This window comes from Monopterus albus, unplaced genomic scaffold (genome assembly GCF_001952655.1).
Source record: "Monopterus albus unplaced genomic scaffold, M_albus_1.0 scaffold134.1, whole genome shotgun sequence".
Taxonomy (NCBI): domain Eukaryota; kingdom Metazoa; phylum Chordata; class Actinopteri; order Synbranchiformes; family Synbranchidae; genus Monopterus; species Monopterus albus.
Window position 1 is genome coordinate 1041881 of NW_018128014.1, and position 6054 is coordinate 1047934.

General features: G+C 41.9%; 1 protein-coding gene across 4 annotated transcripts in view; it reads left to right on the forward strand.

The window, feature by feature from the left end:
* The window catches only part of pknox2 (pbx/knotted 1 homeobox 2), a 100368-nt gene that overhangs the window by 18838 nt on the left and 75476 nt on the right, over nt 1–6054 (forward strand). For all 4 annotated transcript variants that reach the window (XM_020613516.1, XM_020613519.1, XM_020613518.1 and 1 more), the window contains exon 2: nt 3242–3323. The gene's annotated coding sequence lies outside the window, so the exon portion shown is untranslated. The remainder of the gene's footprint in view (nt 1–3241; nt 3324–6054) is intronic.

A 6054-nucleotide genomic window follows, 5' to 3' on the forward strand; every position in this document is an offset into this window, starting at 1 on the left:
ACCCCTTTTGGGACTGAGCGGTATAGAAGATGAATGGTTTATTATTATTAATCTAATGTAGCATCTGGTTGAGATGGAACAACTTATTTTATGATTATTTTCCTTATTGAATAATCTGATAATTATGATCTTATTTAATCAATTAATCTATAAATAAATGTCATAAAGTAGTCACAAATCAGAGCCCAATGTTTTGTCCAACCAGCTTTAAACATGTCAAAAATATTACTTTTAAGGTGATAGAGAACAGTCACAACTAACACAACTTTGCTGTAAAAAGAAATACTCTAAAAGTAGTAGAACAGATGTATAAAGTAAATTTAAATAAACGCAATAGGTGCAACACAGGTAAAATAAGATACTTTCTTCCACTGACTACATGTTTATGTGGACCTGTGTACACATGCAGAGGCTGCAGTGTGATGATAGCGGGAGATTCAGGAATGCTAATGTTTCCTCTGTGGCTTTTGTGAGGAACACAGTGATTAGACCTCCAGCCCCCTGGGTGGAGCCCCTCGCTGCACCGGCTCTTGCTCAGTGTCAACAGGAAGGTCAGCTGGGTCCCAGAGGTGTCATCAAGAGATGGTGAATGGTGTGTGTGGCAGGCTTCAGTCGACAGAGAGGCTCCTCTAGAATCCCTGATAGAAATGATCGAGGGAGGAAGGGCCCTTGGAGCTTAGGAAGGGCTTCGAGAAGGATTACTAAGAGGCTAAAATGTTTTCTTTGTGGCTGAAAGAAACTTTAGAAATGTTCTCATCCAAATCTCCCATGGTCTGAGGGGACTGTGGAAACTCAAGCTACATCCTAAAGACTTCTGTGTTTTCTTGGTCTTTTGCTATCATTAACATGTCCTATATATATTTTGAACTCCATTTTTTAATCATTAAAAAGAGACTGGTGGGGGAACAAATACAGGTTCAGTCAATGTTGTATCTGGATTTGCCTCCAAACAAAGAACATTATTTGAATTATGATGGAAGGAACTGAAGGGGCATTATGGGGATGGTAAAGCTTGTTGTTGTTGTTAAGGAAACTGTGAGAGTCATTGCATTGGGTAATTTGTTCAGTTTCACAGTTTCAATCTAAGTCTAACTCCAAAACACCATGACATTCATTACATTCATCTTTCCTGAATAGGTGTATTAATCGTTAAACCTCTACAGCTTTTGTTCCTACCCTTCTATCCACTCGGGACCTCTGGTAGCTATGTATACCTACCACATACAAAGTAGTCCCCACCAGGCTCAGGGCTGGATAAATACCATTCCTTCAGAGGCTCTGTGTTAGCAGATTGCTAGAGACAGGCAGCCTGCTGTGAGGCCCAACCACACTCCCACTGTTCTGGAGAAGCTTTAAGCGAAAGATCAGGTGTCCAGCCCTGAACGCTTGATTGAACTTAAATCTTTTGCATGTGGGGCAAAACTCTCTGTACAGCACTGTGCTCTGTGTGGCTCAGACCTGGCCAGCCAGGCAACTGCTCAAAGGAATTTGAGTCATAGCAGCTCTCTGGCCTCCCTCTTTTCACTTATGTAATTGAAAATTATAACCAGATACATTTTATTTGCAGGCATTAAGAGTTACATACAGATGGTTTATTAACTGTAAATCAAGCTAATTGTCTTTATTATGCATACAAGGGCTTTGACTGCTTCATGCTACAAAATCTGTACAAGTAATCAGCAAATCAGCAGAGTGTCATTTTTATTAGAATTTTAACTAGAATTACTTCTGCTGGTGGTTTTATTTTATTTTGCTCAGAAACTTTCCAGACGTACGATTTCTTGTTATTCTTATTTAATTATAAATACATATTAAATGATATTTTTCCTTATTTATAGTTTTGGACTGAACGCATCATAAATATTTTGCAAACCAAAGGTTTGTGTGATGGACATTGTGGGTTTGTTCACTTCTGACTTCAGTAAAGTTGAGTGTGAATTGTCATTTGTGACTTTTGTCACTCTTGTGTCTAAAACTTCTTAAAACTCTTAAATTCTACTGCCAAGCTACTTCCAGCACTTCTTCAGAGGAAAACTGTGAGAGGTTTTTGAAAGATTTATTTTTGTCATAAGAGATTTTTGTTTCTGCTTAGAATGCACAGAGGGCCTTTGTTGAACATCATTCCCTCCAGTAATTGGTGTCTCTCTCTTATTAACAAAAGCAAAATACCAAAAAGTGGTTTATTGATTTAACCCTGCCTGTTTGTCAGAACTCTTTGCTTTGGTCAAGCCAGCAACCAAACTGGAAATTTTGTTATATTGGCTAAGAATGATATCCAGAACTACAAAAACCTATCTATCTATCTAAATTTAGAAGAAGAAGCTTTATTTTATTGTCATTGTGACACATACAATGAAATTTCGTTTGAAGCCGAGGACCCCGGGCTGCTGCGTGCATACTGTACACGTCGCCATCACAGGCAACTTGGGGGGTTCAGTGTCTTGCCCAAGGACACTTCGACATGTGGACTGCTGGCACCGAGATTCAAACCCTCAACCTTCCGGTCTGGAGACAACTGCTCTACCCACGGCACCGATTTATGATTTTATATTGTGTGTGCGTCTAAAGCCTAATATATCTTATTCCTCTGTGCCAGGTCCACTGTTGTCCAGGAGCTATTAAAACACATCAGTGAGTCATTGCTGGCCTGGGCGACATGTTCCTTCATCACCATGAACACACATTATATTTTATTTTAAGTCAGTCTCACATACACAGTATCCTCTGCTGCCGCTGCTGGAAATGCTGACTAAAACATAAAATGGTGATTCATCCGCTTTCAGAAATAGTGCTCATCAAGTGCAGTATTCCTGTTTGATTGCTTTTACTACCTGTTTTAGGACATTAATAAATATATTTTTGTAATTGGCTTTTATGTTTTACATCTTTACTAAGAACCAGTGAAGTAACAACAGAGAAAGGAAACCAGAAAGTAGTGAGGGATGGTCTAGTGTATTAGTTCTGGTCTTTTCATGGGATTTGTTGACATCAGTGTAACTAAAGCTTGACCAGATATAATGATACATTGACCACTACCAGTATCAGGTCAGTACTGATGCTTCAGATGTTATCAGTGCATATCACGTGAAAGTAATGGAATTCTGTCCCTCTAGTAAAAAAGTGGAGCTGACCATATACATTATGTTAATAAACCTTTTCAAGCTGCCATTTTAATGTCCTCTTCAGTAATAAGAGTGACTTTATCAAGTTGCATTTCTAAAACCCTGTCATCTGTCGGCAGGTTTTGTGTGGAGAGCTGGATACTGGGCAACGAAGCAGACAACGACACTGAAAACGGTTGTGTTGCTGTGGGCAAGCTAACTGTAAGTTGTCAGTTGCCTTCTTATAAACCCATATCATATAGCCTGATTGAATAAGCTTGTCTGTTTATACATGTACATGTCATTAACAAAGCTGTGTCTCATTTTAAGTATGTGTCACATGAGTCAGTGTTCATTTTGCCCTGACAGACTTTCAGTAGTAACATATGTTGGCAAAGGTCAACATCAGCATGTGCTATAATTTAAGAGCACAATGAAATGTAATTCATGCTACAAACATGAATCAGATCCAGTCCCCCCCCAGATTAAATCAGATCTGGGTCACTTTCATATGTGGTCCTAGACCTGATTCATATCCGATATTTGATCATGTGACTGACATCAGAACGGTCCCTTGCGCATGTGCTTATAGCTGTTATCATTCAGTGCCATCCCCTCAGAGACTGATTAAAATAAACATGGAGGAGAGCGACAGCAGCGGGTCAGCGGTGAGACGACAGTGTTTCACATTTGTCATTTCATTTATGGAGAAGCTTCTGATCACAGTGTTTGAGGAAACTGCTATTTACCATAGCACAAGTTATAGTTGTTATTGTTGCAGCTCATGAATGTATTATTAAACCTGAATTCGGTACCATCATCATACATTCACACTGATCTGGCAATAATGTGACTCCCTGCTGTGCTTTAATGCAAGCAGCTACGCTGATCAGCGGGCGGGGGTTTGGGGGGTCTGGGGGACTGTTTGTACAATATGGCCATGTTGTGATGATTCTACCAATTCTACCACTGGTGTGTCTGCATTGATAGATTAAAAAAAACACTGTTTACCATCCAGTACTAATGAAAATGCATGGCGTGTCGTTACGGTGCGTTAACTGTGGCCCAGATTTGACAGTGAATAGCAGTGAATACTCAGGCTATCAAGGTAAACAAACGTCTTTACAAAAAGAGTTTTCTTTCTGTCCTGATCGTCCCCTGTACATGCTTGGTCAATGCAGAGCCTTTGCCTTTGCGGTGCTGGTGCCAGCTGTGGTGAATGCAATCCCCCATAGAAAGGAATGGAAAAGGCTATGTTCTTTCACATCTTTGAAAGTCAATCTGAACACGGCCTTGCTCAGTCTTTCAGATGATTTTCCCAGTGGCCACAGCTGGATGCATGTCACTTACAAACATGAATGTGAACCATGAACGCAAAAACACCAGATCTGACAGAAAGATCGGAATTTAGCATCAAGGCCTGGAATGTCAATATAGTGATAGACATGCTGGGGTCCACTTGCTACATGTGTCTCTATGCAGCCATGTATGTGCAGCCCACGACCATCATTGTGCTTATGTGTGGCTTTGCTGAGTTTCCATTTCACTCTGGCACTGTAGAGGGAAATAATGAGGAAGAGGAGTTGTTGTCTTTGTGGTATTTACTGTATGCTGGGGAACCAGAGAGAAGATGGAGAGTTCATTAAACTCACGAAACCAGTGTGCCTCAAAAATGATGTACTTCAAGTATTTTTGTGTGTGCCATATCAGTTTGATGATTGACTGCACTGAATCAAGCCTTTTGATAAACTTGCCAGCTCACACAGCCAGCTGAAGATGGCGGGATCAACATGGCGCCCACCAAGGCGAACGTGTTTGCGCGTTCCACTCTTGAATGCCGGCCTTTGCTTCATTTTCTTCTTTTTTGTGTGTTTTTTGCTTCTTCTGCAGTGCACAAATGTCATGCACTGCTTACATACAACAGACAGGCAATGCTGGATATCGCCAACTCACAAAGCCACTGGGAATTTACTGGTTTCATACCACCGAAGCTACAACTCATTGTTCGTTCCGGCTCCGGCGACAATAACAACAATGGCGAGGAAAGCCACCATCGCCCACGGGGAGCCTCCGGAGAACCAGGCACAAGCAAGCAGGCTGAAATCAGGAGAGCGACCCGGAGGCGGAGATGCAAACGGGGCAGGCGAGGAGGACTCCATGCTAGGCTAAAAGCTCGCACTACCCGACCGCCATTAACCACTTCCTAGCTAACGTACAGTCTCTGGAAAACAAACTGGACGAGCTAAGGGCTAGGATTACAACACAACGGGAAATCAGAGAATGCTGTGCTCTAGTTCTCACCGAGACTTGGCTTTCTGACAGAGTTCCAGACTCAGCGATTCGGCTACAAACACATTTTATACATTGAAACGACCGCACTGCTGCTTCAGGGAAGGTAAAAGGAGGTGGTGTATGTGTGTGTGTGTTTATTAATAACTCATGGTGTGGAGATGTATGGACTGTTCATAAGCACTGTTCGCCAGACGTAGAGTTTTTATTGCTGAAATGTCGGCCCCACTATCTAGCCAGAGAGCATAGTGCTGTGTTTCTGGCTGCTGTGTATGTTAGCCCAAGAGCTAATCCCTCTGCAGCTCTCAGTAAACTCTATGATACCATCAACGTGCTAGAGACAGTGCACCCAATTGCTGTGTTTATCGCTGCAGGCGACTTTAACCACTGCAATTTAAAGACTGTACTCCCCAAATATTACCAACATGTGAACATTCCAACTCGGGGCAAGAACACTCTGGATCATGTTTACAGTAACATACAGGTGCATACAGGGCCGCACCCTGCCCCCACCTTGGACGCTCAGACCACATTTCTTTGTTCCTGTATCCAGCTTACAAACAAAGACTGAAACAAACAAACCCTGGCACCAAACAAATTAAACTCTGGACCCCAGAGACTGAAGGCACCATGCAGTACTGTTTCGCCCAAACAGAAGGGGATG